This window comes from Macrobrachium rosenbergii, chromosome 10 (assembly GCF_040412425.1).
Source record: "Macrobrachium rosenbergii isolate ZJJX-2024 chromosome 10, ASM4041242v1, whole genome shotgun sequence".
Classification (NCBI taxonomy): Eukaryota; Metazoa; Arthropoda; class Malacostraca; order Decapoda; family Palaemonidae; genus Macrobrachium; species Macrobrachium rosenbergii.
The window spans coordinates 65,007,965-65,027,474 of NC_089750.1; positions in this window are offsets into that span (position 1 = coordinate 65,007,965).

Here is a 19,510-nt window from a genome sequence, read left to right on the forward strand (position 1 = left end):
CTCAAATTAATTCTTATCTGGCATTTTCCCCAATTCTCCAATTTTCATTCCTTTACTTCATGAGGTATCTTGCAGACAGATACACACACACCCAATGGCACTGAAGATTACAAAGCCTATCACTAACACTGACGGAACGTAAACTGTAATTAGTAATGAGACCCAACTTAAAAAAAAAAAAAAGTTAATGTCACGAAAGTACCGTGAGCAAAGTGATGACATTTATTTATTCACACCTCGACCTTTAAACAGATTACTTTTAAAATTTCAGAGACAGACACATCCATTATTAGTTTACACACGTCAACTGAGTATTTTGAATAATTTATCTATTCAAATTTATAAATTCACTAGTGCTGTCAATCAGGTGTCCAAAAAGTTAATAAACAAATAACTTGCCAGAATAAATATAATTTTACTAGGCCCAACGTTGACCTGACCATCCCAAGAACGCAGCGGATGACATTTATTCTCTCTCTCTCTCTCTCTCTCTCTCTCTCTCTCTCTCTCTCTCTCTCCAAGTAGAAATGGTATATCGAAGTCTTGCGTTACCCGTGAGAGGAAAGGTCAGAGTTTAGGTAATACGTCATTAGAAGAGGTTCAACTCAATGGATCTTTCTAGGCCACAGGAGCCGCAAAGAAATCTCGGTTCGTCTCTGTCGGGAATTCTGGATCTGATTTCACCTTCGTTGCCCACAAGTGTGTGAGAGAGAGAGAGAGAGAGAGAGAGAGAGAGAGAGAGAGAGAGAGAGAGAGAGAGAGAGAGAGAGAGAGAGCGAACATAATGGATCATTCTTTGGCCGGTATCTTTCTAAAGCAATTTTTACTTCCGTATAGAAAAAGGAATCACTGAAATACAGCTCCTTCAGAGGGCAATGTATGTTTGACTTTTTCGTCAATGACAATCGGGTTCTTTGATTAATTACCTCCGCTAGAAGGGGCAAAGGAGGTTTTGTAGTTACTCTTGGCTGTCCATCGAATAGATATCCCAGCAAGTTACCAAAATATTTGATTAAAATTGTTTGGATGGGAGGGCTATGAATCAACAAACAGTTGACGATATGTTAAGATGAATCCAGGTGTAGAACTTGGATTTCGATTCACATCCCGTTAAACACAAAGCATATTTTTTTTATTTAATATCTGAAAATTAAATGGTAAATGTTGATTCAACCATATGGGAGCCATTAATATAATCTATAACTGAGCATGAAGATCAGGACAACTAACTAGGACGAACTTAGCTGGACCTATACTACCTACACATAAACATATAGGCTATGTGAAAGGACAAAAATCTGCTATTTGCATACTATAGAAACGCCAACGATCCCATCTATAGCATAGTGCCATTGACTTCTGAAACCATTTTCATGCACAAGGTGATGCTGCAATGGCAGCTTTATCTCTAAAGAATTCTGAAGAAATATGGCACAGCGGAGGCAGAGAGAGAACAGCCAGTACAATTGACTCCTAACTGAAGTAGTGGACGAGTCATACGTTTAAAAGATCTGAAGAGTACTAGCTAAAAGAGCACACGTAGAGAAGGACTTCACGACAGTAAAGGGCTCTTAACTGAAGGGACGACAGACATAGATATACGGCACACTTTTAGACATCCCCAAAGTGTAAATACTTTTCAAAAATATCGAGAAAAGCAATTTTAGTATTTTTAGTTTTCTGTAAAAGAAAACTATTGTGACGGCTTTGTCTGTTCGTCCGCACTTTTTCTGTCCGCCCTCAGATCATAAAAACTCCTGAGGCTTGAGGGCTGCAAATTGGTATGTTGATCATCTACCCTCCAACCATCAAACATACCAAATTGCAGCCCTCTAGCCTCAGTAGTATTTATTTTATTTAAGGTTAAAGTTGGCCATAATCATACTTCTGGCACCGATATAGGTACCAACAACACAGCCCGTGGCTGAGTTTCATGGGCCGCGGCTAAGAGTTTCATGGGCCGTGGCTGAAAGTTTCATAGAGCATTATATGATGCACAGAAAACTCGATTGCTCATTTTTTACTTGTTTTTAATCATAATTCATCAATGATTCCATCGCAGATGAAGAGACTCTACTGTCATTTGTTTAACGACAAAACGAAATGCATTTTGCGCCCCGGTCGTAAATTATGGACCCAAGTTCCTGAGGGAAAAAAAAAAAGGTTGATTATTGGGAAAATAAATTCTCTTCGCTCGGTGCTATTTACCAAGAGCCGAGAGAAGTTTTCCATAACTTTTCCATAACTTTTTTCACTCTTTTGTTTCGGACATGAGTCGACTTATCACAATGGTCTGGGACTCAGACGAACTCGTCACGTAAAACAATGTTTTATTTCATGGAAATAAAAAAAATATTATTTACTGTTACAACGACTTATTTATCTCGGGAAACTTTACGAAGTATTTTGAGCGTTATTATTATTATTATTATTATTATTATTATTATTATTATTGGGAGAAAAACTCTCTATCATGAGAGTTCATAAATGTTCTAAAGGGTCCTTTAACAATTATATTATCGTGGACCCTTTAGAACATTATTATTATTATTATTATTATTATTATTATTATTATTATTATTATTTTCCATGGGTACACAGGTTCGTCAAGCTTACGCAGAATAAAATGCCGTTATGCAAAATAGAGAAAATATGTGATCTAAGAGAGAAAATATAAGCAAACACCAATTACCAAGCTGAATGAAATTTTCCGTCACTGTGACCTAGAATCGATTCTTAGGCTTCTAAAACAATACGCCTCAACGCTTAAGGCTTCATCAGCTTCGGGGAAATAGAAGTGAAGGTGATTCTTTGCTTGCGCTGCTTTCATTATGACTTGCATTTGTTCGGTTGCGGAGAAAAATAGCATGCCTGTTAATGCATTTGGGATCATTCCTATTAAATACAAATAAACAAAGGCTCACTTTAGTTTATATATTTACCGGGAGAAATTATAATTATACTATGAAAGCGAAATTGATGGAAATATGTTAGCTTCATCCTCGTAGACCAAGTTAAAATCCTTACCCTTTAGATATACTGTAGTATATCTATAGTCTGCTTTCCCCCCCCCGTATTTTTGAGCTGACGCTAAATATCCACAGCCGATATCGTTGTACCCAATGATGGATGCTGAGGATGAGCTTCCATCAATCACAGTTATCCTCACGATAACGGCAGAAGATATTTACCTTCAAATCCCAAAAAAACAGACAGATGACTATCCGTGTACTGTTAAGCACAATGGGAAGCTATTAACCACAACTAAGGACGGAAAGCTGCTTCACAAGGCCTCTGAAGCTGAACAGTGTTCCGCAGACAACTGTCATCATGACCAGCGTCTCAGCAATTTTGCTTTTCGTTCGAGGGACGTCATCAAGATCTCAGACAGCTTAGACAGGCTGGGTGCAGAATGTCGACATTTATTTTCCAAGTTTATTTTAAGGGTTTAAGGTACTATCTACTTGCCTCGTTACTTACTATTGTTGTTCTATTTATTAAGTGTTATTTTCCTTAGTGCAGTTCTGTTTTTGGTTCAGTTTGTTTCTATGTCTTTTTGTATGAGTGTTAGTTTGTCTACGCAAAAAATACGATAATTTTTAAAATAATATCAACAAAGGGCTAATCTCGTGACTGGCAACAAGTGATTAGATCTTGGGAAATGGAAATATAACTTATGGTAAAAGGTTATCTTTTAAGAGGTTGGCGGAGCTTTGCGGTCTCCAAGCGCTCTTGTGTTCTATTTGCAAGTGACTCGGAACGTGTGTAAGTGCTGATTAGTACAACTATTGACTACCCTTCATTCTTCAGGCAAACACGAATGTTACTTACGAACTGATGTACAAATCCTTCGTAGGGAGTGGCTTGAATTTAGACACTACCTTGTGGGATAAATCTCCCATTATTAATGGACCATATTTCGCATGAAATAATTTTCTTTTCTTATAGATGTCTCCATGTTGTTTTAGACCTTTACTATACAGAATCCGTGTACTTTTGTGTTAAATCTTCTTTAAAAAATAATGTTTATAAAATTCACACTGCTAAATTCTTTCGATTTTATGTTCTTCTTCACGTTAAATACGTTTTGTGTTGCTCTTTCAATACAATATGCATTCGCTACATCAAAATAGTGTTGAACTAAATACATTTTCTTGAATCTTCGCGTTATTCTTCCAATCCAACATGTAAACGTCACATCAACTTTATGTTAAACTAAACACGTTCTCAAATAAACGTTTACATTTTACGTTCAATCTTCGCAACACACGCCTGCATCCGCATTTCACCACATTTCCATTTTTTCCCTTTTTTTTTATCCTCCCACCTTAAGAGCATTCGGAGAAATCCCAGCCTCCTCGCTGCCCAGAAAAGGCCAAATCCATCGTAAAACAGAACTAATCCCCCACAGACCATTCCTCGAGCAGTTGCGACTCAAGTGAACGCGATTATGAAAGAAAAAGAGACGGGATTTATCTCGTCGGAGAGACCACAACGAGTCCCAAGATCCTCTCGAAGTGAAAATAAGCACTTCATATCACTTCAACATTTTCGCTCGGAATGAGTCTTCGGTCTGAAGTATACCCTCTGGGATGAAGTTCACGGCCGATATTGGCGGTAAAAACAATGGTTCTTCGTTTATCGTCTTTTTGTTACCTTTCTCTTTCATTTAAACTTTTTCCTTTCTTTTTTTTCTTTTACATTACATCCGGGTTTCAGCGGTTTCTTATTATCGCCTCGCCCTTTTTTTTCCATTCTGAATAAGTGATATTTTCTTTTTAATGTCTTCCTTCAATCTTTACCAATTTTCAGGAAAGAAAAAAAAGTTTTATTTTAGTCTTCCCATCCTCCTTTCGAAACGTTATCTAATTTGGCCTCCTTGATTCTGTCTATAACCTTTATTTCATTTGAACCTGCTTTGACCAGTAAATCCTTTCTGCCATAACAAATTTCCTGTAAATAATTAAGTACAAATAAATGGATAAAAATCAAATTGTGCAATACACCATGTTTCGTTCTCCTGATATCAATAAAAACGAAAATTTTCTTTTAAAACTGTGCCCTCGTGCCCACGACACCTGCAAATTAGTACTGATACATGCTTTTTATTGCAAATTTGTCTTTAACGCTCAGTGCCCACGTACCCCTAAATTAGTACTGACTCTTACCGAAGGAATGAAAAGCCACTGCGGCCTTCAAGTCTGCGTAATACGAATTAGCTTTTATGGAAAAGTCTTACGGTATGCGCGCCTTTTGATTGTTCATGCTGTAATATAAAACTTGAAAAAAATCTGTCATTAAAATTAAGGTATATCAGTCACCCGTAAACTTCAGTGGCTCTCGGGTATCATTATGATCAGTTGTAGAAATACATTACTGATATATCCTTTAAAAAATCGAGAGAAAAGTCTGCTCTCTTCTGCACAAGCAAACGATTATGTTTAGCCCAACCTTTATTCTTACAGATGTATGACAAATCTAGCAACTACATTTCCTACACTCGTAAGAAATGTAGTCACTGGATTTATCATTCACATTAAGAATAAAGCTTAGGCTGAAATTGTCATAAAGCCTTGTTCTTTACGATCTTCAAACCGTTCGGACTCTTCAAGTACAAAATTCCAGTAAGGACAGAGTTCAAAATACAGAGCAAAGAAGACAGAGTACGCGCAAATCTCTCTTTCTTTTTCAAAAACCGGAAGAAAGTCTTCCGGAAGTGCTCAGTTTCTTTTCCCCTACAAGGACGAAATGTCCTTCCGGTGCGGTGTAACAGCCTAACGAGAATCGAAGTGAATGCTCGCCCAACTTCTTCTGTCGGAATATGAGGCAGGAAATTAGGTTTTCCCTTTCCTTGATGGACCTCCAAAGAAGGAATCGTGGTTGGCCGAAGATGCTCTTCGTTCTTTTCTACTTCTAGATTTCATGTGCTCAGGTTCGGCCGCAACTGTCAACAGGAGTTCATTTTGTTAAGAGTTTTCCTCTAAATTGCATTTTAAGACATACTGGGAAAGACTGACAGGCGAATAAACAAACTCTGATGAATACAAAAACTCCGTCCAGCTTCTTTGTTTTTGGTCAAAACTATAGATACAAATTACACACACACGCATTTATACACACAAATACACGCACATTATATATTATATATATATATATATATATATATATATATATATATATATATATATATATATATATATATATATATATATATATATATATATACATATATATAATATATATATATATATATATGTATATATATATATAGACATATACGCACATACGAGTAATATATGCGTGTGGGAGTGTGTATACACATAAACACAATATATTCGACTAATTCTTCTTCCTTTCGCCAAAACGAATCAGACTTATTCATGTCAATTTCATACACGTAAGTTTATCAACTTAAAGATTGGCGAAGAAATAAAAACACTGTTTGAGAAAAAAAAATCTAAAATTAGAAAATATCAATTCTGCCGAGACCTTTTTCTCATTTAGCTAGTAATCATATCTGATATTCGGAAGATTTATGAGGAAAGTGTCAGTGAACTTACAAAATATGACCAGAAGTTTGGTGTCCTAGTTTTTTTTCGACACTATCGGAACTTGGGGCGATTCTCACATCGCGTTATGGCTTCCTATGAAAGATATTACCCAAAGGTACATGTATTCTAACTACAAACGTACGTAAGTGAAATTATTAAAAACACACATTATATAAATAAATAAATACACACACATATATATATTTGTGTGTGAGTGTGTGTGTGTGTGTGTGTGTGTGTATAACTGAATGACGAAAATATGGAACGTGATGAATATATAAATAAAGGCAATGCCACGAAGGAAAGTGAAACAACGGAGTGGTGCTAGGCCCTTCGACTTACTTTCCTTTACTTAGCAGACTGCTAAGTAAAGGACAGCAAGTCGAAAGGCCGAGCACTACCCCGCTGTTTCACTTTCCTTCGTGGCATTTGCCTATTTATATATATATATATATATATATATATATATATATATATATATATATATATATATATATATATATATATATATATATATATATATATATATATATATATATATATATATATATATATATATATATATATATATATATATATATATAAAACAGCAAGCTGAGGAAAGAGTTAAAATAAGTTCAAACATGAAACAGACTTCACTGGATATTTAAACTCAAATAGTTAAGTCCAAGCATCACTGCTTTGCATAAGCGTCGATTTGCCTGTATGCGTCCGAGCATGCCTAATCCTACATGTGTGAATTAATACGACAGTCTCTCTCTCTCTCTCTCTCTCTCTCTCTCTCTCTCTCTCTCTCTCCCCACAACCACACACATACACACACACAAAGACACACACAGAAACTGGAATAAAGTTTTAGGAAGCACTAATGGATGCTGTTTCTCTTTGAATGAGCGTACTTCAAAGTTTCAAGGGCTACTCGGACATACTTTACAAAAGTTAGAACTTGCCTTTGATTCTATTACGTATCCACTGGAATCACACGTGAATCTAATTTCTTCATAGTTATCTGAATACTAACTGTTGCAGAGGTGAAAAAAAAATCAAAGTTCTTCATTAGTGCCTTAGAGTCAGTCGAGCATCCATGTATATGTCATTCCTAATCTGTTTTTCAATTATACAACTACGCATGCAACTATATAGGCAGTTATTCATCCACAAATTATTACCACAATTCTTCGGTAATACACTTATACATGTTTACGTACATGTAACTTTACTTCAATAAATTAGTGCTTCATTTATTTCTGTGTACATGCGAGCACTTTTCCATCCACACTCATGTCATACCATAACATTCCTTATCCATACATTATTCATTCAGCCATACATGTAAACATGCAAAATAACACATTAATGCATTAATCCTACTTTCATCCACGCAGGTCTCCATCCATATACTGGCCATCAATGTACAAACTAAATAATACTAGTCGTTAATATGATTATTACCTCAGTAATACAGCAATATTTATGGACGGTGAATATGCCAAATATTTCATCCACATATCAATATTACAGGCATTCGGGCAAAAAGCAGACAATTGTTCGAACGTGCACAAATCTTACAGCCTTCCATTCCTCGCAACCTGTACACGCCTTCACATTTCTTACGTACATTAGCAAACAGGAACTTTCAAACTTACACGAGCATCCGTCGTGTTTAGAATTTCCCCATGGTACATTTCGTGTTGCTTCCCGTAGGGGGGGAGTGCCGTCAGTGCACCTCCTTTTGTGCACTGTAGGCATTACTTAAGGTTCTTTGCAGCGTACCTTCGGCCCCTAGCGGCAACCCTTTTCGTTCCTTTTACTGTACCTCCTTTCATATTCTCTTTCTTCCATCTCACTTTCCACCCTTTCCGAACAATTGATTCATAGTGCAACTGCTAAGCTTTCCTCCTGTTACACCTTTCAAAACTTTCTACTCTCAATTTCCGTTTCAGCGCTGAATGATCTCACTGGTCCCAGTGCTTGACCTTTGGCCTAAATTCTATATCCAACTCAACTCAACCATTTCGTGCTGCTAGATTATACTGGCCTTGTGCCAGCACCCGGATAATGTGGTCCAGATTCTCCAGCGCTATGAATTCCGCTATGCTCTCTGTATTATGCCCATTCTGGCAAGAGTTGCCAGTGGAGAAAATGGCCTTCTTCAAAGAAAATCCCTGTTTTTTGCCGCGTCAGGTCTACGTGACTTTTGGCTGCCTCCGTCAACAGAGAAGGGGGCTGCTTAGTTACCCGCGGCTATATTTCCCGTTGTTTGATCGTTCATAAGATACCTATGAATGTTATTAATTAACGAATTTAAATCGGTATTTGATGATGGGTGGGCCATGAATCAGAGTTGATTGCATCCTGAGGTACATCTGCTTTCGGAATTTTTATTAACTGCTTTTATTTACGCTGAATAAATAAATAAATAATAGCATTTCGAATCCGAAACGTTCACTGATTAACGTGACCTGGTAAATAATGGTAGACTATGAAATTATGAAAATTAAATTTGTTCTGTATTCCTGAAACTCCGACAATTAATTTTTCAGGGTCGTGGTAACGGAATCTGCTTTTAAAAAATAAATAAAGAAAAATAAAACTCCACATTCAAGAAATGTTGTTCATCCACCGTAGTGAAAATTAAGTTTGCAACTTTATCTCTAGGAAACAGCAGAAACGCTTAGAGCTGCCACCTTTCTGGGAAGAGAACTGGTGGATGAATACATGTGTTAAACTGTCTTCCACTGCAACAATGCACCATCTGTCGTTCTCATGGAAGGATTTGAATGTTGGAATTGGAATATAAAATTTAGGCGAAGGCCAAGCGCTGGAAGTTATGAGGTCAATCAGCGCTGAAAGGGAAATTGAGAGTAAAAAGCTTTCAAAGGTGTAACAGGAGGAAAACCTCGCAGTCGCACTATGAAACAATTGTTAGAAGCGGGTGAAAAGTAAGATGGAAGAGAATATGAACAGAGGTACAGTAAAAGGAATGAAAGGGATTGCAGCTAGGGGCCGAAGGGACTGCTGCAAAGAATCTGAGCAATGCCTACAGTGCACCGCATGAGGTGCACTGATGGCACTAATTTCTCCTACGGAGAAGGATTCGAATGTTAGATATGGAAAAGTAATGGCAGTTAGATTCATCCTACTTCGAGTTATTCTTTCTTTCTTATTCGTTTAGGGCGTTATTGCTTACATTGGGGACCATTTGTTTAAGTTCTTGAAATCCGTTCAAGCATCAACTATAATTAAATCCTAAATTCCAACAAAATTTGGTAAAATTCCGTATCACATTTTCAGCAAATGCTCACATCGGGTAGGGCAAGGCCAAGAGAGACAAGGTCTACCCAATTTGGCTGAGTCGCCTCCCACCTGGGGTAACTACGAAGGCGATGACGTATCGTAGAGGTAGCTGCTCTTACTGCAATTCACCTGCTGATGCAGTAAGGAGGTAGACAAAGCTCCGCCTACATGGGGGGTTTGGGGGGAAACGAGCAGACCTTCTCTTTCTCTTGGCCTTGGGGTAGGGTATCGTCTTAAATTTCTCCATATCGTCAGATTATCGTACAGAAAGCCTTCATTATCCCTGTGCTATCATTTCTTATATTTTCGTAAAAATTTAAATCATCGCAGTCAAGAAAATAATAGATTTTTTCAGTTATCCATTTCTCAAAGACTCACTTAGTAAAACGTCTTTACATTTTTTTTTTAATGAAGCAACAGAAGCAGAAAATTGCCTTGTCTTGTCTTCCGTGAAAAAGGAGCAAACATAAACTTTATTTTCCCGACGTGTCTAAAAAATCGGGAGGTAGTAATTGAATTTTCCGTTCTGCCCATCAACAAAAACAAAAATGAAATAAACTTATCTTTTTTTTACTTCTCTCTCTCTCTCTCTCTCTCTCTCTCTCTCTCTCTCTCTCTCTCCACACACACACAGTCCGGATATTGAAAGAAGTTGAAATGCGGCACTGCGGATCTTGGAGTGCAGAGAAATTTTTCGTACTTTGCTTTCAAACGACGTAGCGGGAATGACAAGGACCTGGAATCCATAAAGTCTAGTCGTATCTGAATAAGCCAGTGGTGACGTACGAGTACTACTGCAAGAGAAATTATTGCTTTGAAGCAGAGATCTACTTAACAAAAAATGAAACGCTCACATAAACCTTAGTTTTTTCTTAATCATAATGCTGTTTATATATTATGCATGTATCTAGACGTTTGATTTATCTATATCTTTATTTATTTTTACATATCTTCGGCCTGTTTTTCACATTTGTTTCACACGAAAGGGATCTGTCTTATGAAAACCTGCTTTCCAAGTTAAGGACTATCAATACTGGTTCTATAAGAATGGAATCGTATTTCGAAAAATAATACACGTGATAAAAGCATTTTTAGTTTTCTGTAAAAGAAAACTATTGTGCCGGCTTTGTCTGTCCGTCCGCACTTTATTCTGTCCACCCTCAGATCTTAAAAATTACTGAGGCTAGAGGCTGCAAATTGGTATGTTGATCATCCACCCACCAATCATCAAACATACCAAAGTGCAGCCCTCTAGCCTCAGTAGTTTTTATTTTATTTAAGGTTAAAGTTGGCCATAATCGTGCTTCTGGCAACGATATAGGATCGGCCACCACCGGGCTGTGGTTAAAGTTTCATGGGCAGCGGCTCATACAGCATTATACCGAGACCACCGAAAAAAAGATCTATTTTCGGTGGCTTTGATTATACGCTGTAGGGAAAACTCGATTGCGCAAAAGAAATTCGGCGCATTTTTTACTTGTTTCATATCATCCTAACGAAAGCCTCTAAACGTCTCGATTTCCTTTCTATTTTATATATATATACTCCTGTAAACATGGAATCCGAAGGGGAAACACATGAAGGAACTTCATCCTTTCAGGCTGGATTAGAATCCTTGCATTTGGGAAAAGTATGCTACAGTACCATGAAGGACGAAAATTTATTTCAGTTCTAACATACGCTGTGTTTTAGCAGTTTTTGCTTATAAGGTGATACATACATACATACATAATACACACAAACGCACATACATATATATATATATAGATTAAACATACAATTATATGATTTAATAATAATTTTACTATGATTATTATTACCTTTCATCACGTGAACGTGACTTATAGATTCATTTCATAAATATATACAGAAATACACAAACATATATATATATATATATATATATATATATATATATATATATATATATATATATATGTATGTATATATATATATATATATATATATATATATATATATATATATATATATATATATATATATATATATATATATATATATATAGTTGATTGGTCTCTGTATAATATTGTTGTGCTTAGTGGTTGCTGCTTTTTTGATACGTATCTTTAATAGGCTATATGTGTGTGTTTATTTCTGTATATATTTGTGAAATGAATCTATTAGTCACGTTCACGTGATGTAAGGTAACAACAATAATAGAAACAATCATCATTATCATATAAATGCGTGTTTAATCTACCAAGATATTAACGATACGTATCAAAAAGCAGCAACCACTAAGAACAACAATATTACACAGAGACCAATCGATAATATTACACGAAGACCAGTCAGCCTCGCAATCCCCAGGACCCTACGTGTATAAAGTAGCAGGCAGGCAGCAGCATTAGCTGAAATTAATGAGATTACGACCGTGAAACGAGGCCATTGGAATCCCTTCCCGAATGACCTAGAAGTAGTTCCGAAAAGAGACAGTTGGAAGAACAGCTGACATTAAAAGTTTTCTCGGAAACTTTCCCCTTGCGACTGGAGCTGGACGCCACCAACAATGGACCCGGGAGAGAGATGGACTGGAAGACGAAGTTTTTTTTTCTTTTTTTTTGAAGAAGAAGAGGAAATGAGAGGAACGGGTAAGAGGATATGGATCGTAAGAGGAGGTGGTGTAGTAATAGTGAATAGGGGAAATATAAGAGGAAAGAGAGGGACGAAAGAAGGAATATGAGAGAGGTGACGAAACGGAGGAGGAATGTGAGAAGGTCAATAACACGAAGATAGAGAAGGAGGAAAGGAGAAATAACAGGAAAGAAATGTCGAAACGGAGGAGGAACAGGTGCAGATGTTGAGAGAGATATGGAGGAACGGTGGCTTGCTGGAATAGCAGGGAGAGGAAGGGGAAAATGTGATAAGAGACGATAAAAGAAAATAAGGAGAAAAAGGGGAGAGAGGGGAGGATGAAGGATGGCGAATCGGGAGAAAGTGGAGAGGGAAAGAGAGATTGAAAAGGCGGACTGAGTTGGGAAGCATTTCCCAAGCAAAAAACCCGCCCACAAGGAATATCTTTCCCGCCTTCAATTACCGACACGACGAAGAAAGTGAGAAGTTGGAGAAATTAAGAAAATAGAAAATGGGATCAACTGCATCAGTATATGATCTTGTGGAGAGGCCGGGAAATTGAAAATGAAGTTATCAAGTGGGAAAGGAATATGCCGTTCTCACTGGTACTAATCAATATACCGGGAAAGAACATTAGCTTACGTCACTTCAGATTTGGAATAAAAATTAAACTCATATTAGTCAGTTCCCATGAAAGTTTTTATTTTCGTTCAAGTAAATCTGATTACCCTGGTTTAGTTTTTTTATAGAATCAGGAGAGATTTCAAGTTGATGTTGTTTTCCTGTAACCAGCTCAGTATCCTGGTAGCAGCAACAATAAAAATCACTCAAGCAACTCCCTAGTTGACATTTTTCCTTTCGAAATAGAGGCCATATTCGGTTAATGCTTATGGACAGAAATTTAATTCAATTTCCTCATTATTGCTCCTATCACAACTTCAGTTGGATGGTAATATATAATTTTAATTAATCTCATTAAAGATATATGGCTATCAAATGGAATTCTACCAATTTTAATTATTTTTCTTCAAGATGAACTAACAAGAAATAAACTAAATTGGCTCGAGATCCAAAGAATTTAACTAAAGTTTGAAAACAAAGCTGGGAAAAATAAAACACCCTAAACTAAATGTTTAAAAAACACGATTGGAGAAAATAAACCACCCTAACCCGATTGGCAGTATAAACATTAAATCCCCTTCTCTGGCCTATTAATAAAGGGAATTTCGCAAAGGGACCCTGTCGACATTTACTCCATTATAGAAGATCCTCTTGACGTACAGAAATCATCCATCCTTTTCAGAATCCTTGTCATCCCCCTCTCACCACAAGATTTATCCCGAGAGGACGTTAAGGATAGTGAAGGACATTTTCTCCCTTTATGAGTCTCGTTATAAATCTTCAGAGATTTTTTTTTCATCACTTGTCCTCATAAATCCAAGAGGAAAACGTTGCATAAGAACTATGCTTAAAGACGAGAGAGAGAGAGAGAGAGAGAGAGAGAGAGAGAGAGAGAGAGAGAGAGAGAGAGAGAGAGAGAGAGTTCCACTTTTAGCAAAAAAAACATTAGTTTTGCAATGTGTCTAAGGGCGATGTTTGTAAGAAGAGAATAACAAATATCAATTAAATAACGCTCAGAACCATACAAAATAGGAGCATTAGCTGACCACATGCCTCAACCGAAAATTAGTAATCCTCACTCCACAATGCCTAGCTACCTCCCCAAAAAATTTACACTCATGTCTCTCTCAATACACCACTTGAAATCACGACACAAAAACCTTTGAAAACATTTTTGTAAAAACCCATACAAGCTATTTTCACGTATCCCTACTAACAGAGACAGAAAACAAATAAACAACAAGTAAAATTTGTACCGAAGTGTCTTCGGCGCAGTCGAGTTTTCTGTATAGCATACAAGCAAGGCCACCGAGAATATATATATCTTTTGGTGGCCTCGGTATAATGCTGTATGAGCCGCGGCCCATGAAACTTTAACCACGGCCCGGTGGTGGCCTCGCCTATATCGTTGCCAGAAGCACGATTATGGCTAAATTTAACCTTACATAAAATAAAACTACTGAGGCTAGATGGCTGCAATTTGGTATATTTGATGATCGGACGGTGGATGATCACCATACCAATTTGCAGCCCTCTAGTCTCATTAGTTTTTAAGATCCCGGGGCAGACAGAAAAAAGTGCCGACGGGCAGACAAAGCCAGCACAATAGTTTTCTTTTCAGAAAACTAAAAAGGGTCGAAATCATAACCTCAGTAGAGGTAATTATTACCACATGTACGAAATTAAAACAGTAGCTGTACTTCTGTTCACCATTTTTAACGCACAATGTCAATAATTCTGCATTTACTAAGATCTTTCTATATGTACTGTACATTATCCCATTGACAAGAAAAAACACTTAAGATCATTCTAAGTGTTTTGCATCGGTGTTTTAGGTCTTTCCAAAACTGTTAAATGATTTTACGACAAAACTTCTTCATACTATTTAGGTAAAGATATTTCTGACACTCATCTCTGTAATCGATGAAAAACATTTTGCGTTCAAGTTGTATATATATATAATATATATATATATATATATATATATATATATATATATATATATATATACTGTATATATATATATTATATATATAGATAGATAGATACATTTTATACATATGTGGCCTATCTGTCTGTATACATGCACAAAGCCTTTCCTCCATTGGAGATCCCACAAAAAGCCATCGGAGACTATCATAGTCTTCCTTAAACTGCTGAATCAAAAGTGAACACTTGTGCAGAAAACTACCACAGCACTAGCCTCTTAACTCTACACAATAAATAATTACCTTCATAAATACAAAAACCCTTAACAATCCCTAAGAAACCCTCCTCTCACCAGACTTTAAACTAAGCGTGAAAAATCAATGAAGGCTTTAAAACCAATGAAGGATTTAAAACCAATGAAGGCGAAGGAGTCAGTCATCCATCCGACCAGTCAGAGATACCTAGTTGTTGTTGTTCATCCGGCGAGATCGACTCGCGGGAGTATCACCTGGGATCATTCATTATTCATTTGGGTTTCAATTTCTTACGTAAATTATCCATCACTCCGCTGCGTGCCTTCATGGCTGGGCGTTCATTTGATGGTCCTGACGCAATGGCAATCAATATGCTGAGTATGCCGGGGAGAGAGAGAGAGAGAGAGAGAGAGAGAGAGAGAGAGAGAGAGAGAGAGAGAGAGAGAGAGAGAGAGAGAGATCAGTAGGAAAGGTAAAAGATGGATAAATACATACATAGACTGGGAGAGAGAGCAGGGGTATTATATAGATGAATATATAGATAGAATATGGGACAAGAAAAGGTAGAAAATCAGACAGAAAGAAGGAAGAGGGAGAGAGAAGGAAATAGGGAGGAGGATACAGAGGCTAGAGAGATTATTTTGCCGAATTCCTCGAAACCCGTTCTTCCTTTCCCAAGATAATTTTTTACGAGAAACACACACAAACGCACAAAGATACAGGTAAAAATATTACTTTCCCCCAACTTCGTTCAGACAAAAGATTGGGACACGTACAAACTATGGATTCTTTATTTAACAAAATACATATTCCAGAAATAAATATCTTGAAGCCCAAGAATAAGCAATATTAGATATTGTGTTCAATACGCAATTACTTTGCAAACAATATCCTAGGAATCTGATAATCATGAACATCGCCTACAGACGACGCACAGATGTTACTGAAAATACAGTATATGCTTTTCATCAACAGTCTTTACAAACGCTAAAAAAAAATTGTTAGATCCCAGTTGTTAACATTTTGAATTACTTTGATCCGTCCTTCAGTTCCAAAGATTATGATCATGGTTATGATTAATTATCTCTTGACTTGTCCTCAGGTATCTCGAGAAAGTTGTTAACCCAAGACATCACCGAAAGTTAGATTCAAATTTGTTTTAAAAAATTTTCAGAAAATTTAAAGAAATTTTCCGTATTTAAAAATCTACATAATTTTCCTTTCACTTTCTTGAAATGTCTCCCGAATGATAGGAACTGTCATTAGGTAAATGCATCTCCCAACCTCGTCCACATCTCTCTCACACTGGTATTTTCATGACTTCCCAAAATGATCTTCCTGTGGTCGGACTTTGGCCCTAAATAAGGTACGTTCATACATCATTGCTATGCTAAGCAATGAGCGGCTGATTTGTTCACTACCCCCTTATCTTACAAAGACTAGACTGCATTCAAAAGGTATATCCTGAACAGATGAACAGGCACTGTCTTGGTTGGAGAGGGACGCATGAAAAACAAAATTATAAGTAACAAAGAAATCTATCCTACTTTAATACTGTTACTGGCATTTAATCTAATGAGCAATTATAATCTCGCTTTTTTAGTGGAGGGTCGAAGTTAAACTCGGTCCCATAACTTTGAATGGTGTTGGGGGACATGTCTAAATAGGTACGCCTGCTGCATTTTCCCGAGATGTAACCAAGTACCAGGACCTTTCCTTGAAAAAAGCGGGACGCCAAATATTAAAAACTAATTACAGAATTTTCTTGAAAATAACCCCATTATGTTTCCCACACCCAAATTATTCCTTCAATGCGAATCTAACCCAACCTAATCTAATCTGACCTAACCTAACCTAACCGGGGCTGATGCAATACTAGCATACATCTCAGGAATTTGCACACCGGCTGGGCCACGGGATTTTTAGAGTAAGGGGGCCGGCTCCTTTCCCTCCTGCATCTGACTCCCAGATAAATTCCAATATCAATTCACTTACTCCTGGGTGCACTGCGTGAGCCGCTAGCGGGAGTCGAACCCCAGATCTCTCTAAAAAGAATAATTTAAAAACATTTTACAAACTCTGACTTATCATCCATAAAGGTAACAGAATGTCCCTTGAATGGGTATTTGAAAAAAACTGAACGGCTGGAATTCTCAGGTCGGGGTTTTCAAGTCTGGAATACAAATAGATCTGGACTGAACTTCTATATGAGAAGATCTTTGGAAAGATGAGGAAGGAATCTGTTCGCTGATTGGTTGCTTCATCCAGTTTCAGTGATGTAAAGAACGTTCAATCTTGTTCCTTTCAACCTTTCAACACGGAAGATTTCCCCCCTTCAAAGCCTTTCTGCTGAATGCACTGATATTTCACTGAAATTGACCGACTCTTAAACATATTCGGCATAGCAAGCGTTGTTATTTGACCTTTTTCCTTCATTGCCTAACTACACGTTCCTTTATTTTTACCACCACTAATTCTTGAAGAAATTTTTAAATGCTTTCGAAAAAACGGACATTTCCGAGAAAAACTTTACGGTGATTAAAATCTTGAACTTCCTTTTCAACTTTCGTCGAATTAAAAATTTTTAAGGAAAGAAAGTCTACACGTATCCAAACAACCCGCTGAAAATATTACGTTAATTTCAATAAAACTGAGGGCACGGAAAAATCTGCAGCTACATTTATGACCAATTATGCAAGCCCGTGAATAAGTAATGCGATTTTGTCCTGTACAAATAATGAGAGCTTACTTTTGTATCACTTAATCCAGTTTTATAAAACTCTGGAATGCAAACGAGAGCTCATTATTTTCTCCTGTTACCATTCCAGCGATGTCATCAAATTTTACTGATTCGGTCTACAATCCGCACGCCCTTTGATCAATTATCTCTGCACAAGAAATTGAAAGGAGATATTTATTCATCCGAGTCGGTTTGTTTATTTATCTGTCTGTCTGTCCCCCTAGATATGTCAATACGTTATCACTGGATTGCGGTACACGTTTTTTTGGAGAGGTGGAGTGTGGGTTAAAGAAGTGCTCGCTGAATTATGTGATTCGTCCATATTCGAATTGAGAATCAGTAAGTTTCTTTTATTTTATAAATGTGGTAAAGGTTCATGCTTTCTAAGTGCTCTTCATTGGTGGAATTGTTCATACATTCCCTCCAAAGTACCAGTCTGAAAATAATACCGAAATGTTCAAGCTAATATCTAGAGTAGAACATCTGAATCGGACAAATACTTGATATACATACATATATATACATATATGTGTATACACAAATATATAAATACATACATACACATGTATATATATATATTATAACTGAATCACGAAAATATGTATTATATACATAGATATATATATATATACACAAATATGTATAATATAAATACATATAGATCTACACAGATATACACACACAAATATGTATAATATATATACATATACATGTGTATGTGCATGCGATAAGAACCACGGCGGAAACGAAACACTGGGAACAAATCCTGACCAGTTTCGCTTCTAGTAAAGACATCTTCAACAGGACTGGTCCAATGTGGTAGAATTTACAGTGACACAGCAAACAACAATACAGACACGTGGAAAAATACAAATACCATGTGAATGTCATGAAAGAAATTATTCCGAAAATAATATGAAAGAAATGGGCTCTCCAAATTCCCCAAAAATATTCACGCCCTTCACTGAAGCGTGATAACAATACGCAAGTGAGGAAAACTGACAAATCCACGGCGCTGGTAATTTTAGACAAAAGTGTTTGTATGGAAAACAGGAACAATCTTTCCTGCTATACAAATACATACAAAGAATTAAAGCAAAGGTCCGTAACCGGTGGTAACGGTAATTTTAACAGCCAAAGAATTGAAAAAGGGAAATAACTTGATACAAAAGTTTTATGTGGCCTCGCCAATTATGCCGCATTTGTATGCAGTAATACAAATTCGCAAAACATATTTTCTATCTGGACCAATTACTAGCTCTGCTGGTTCCGCTTCATACAATTTACCAAATACCTGGTTGATATTTTTTAACCCATCGGTTGGTACTGTTTCTGATGCAAATATACAGAGCAATAGTTTTAGTGAATAAATTTCATGCTGTGCAGATTGATAGGGATTCCAAGCTTGCGAGTCGTGATGTATCGTTATTCATTAAAGTACCTTTTGAAAATTTGTAAAAAAAATGCTTATCTGTTAACTTAGGGCAGATAGCTATTGAAAAGCCACTTTATAAAACTGATTA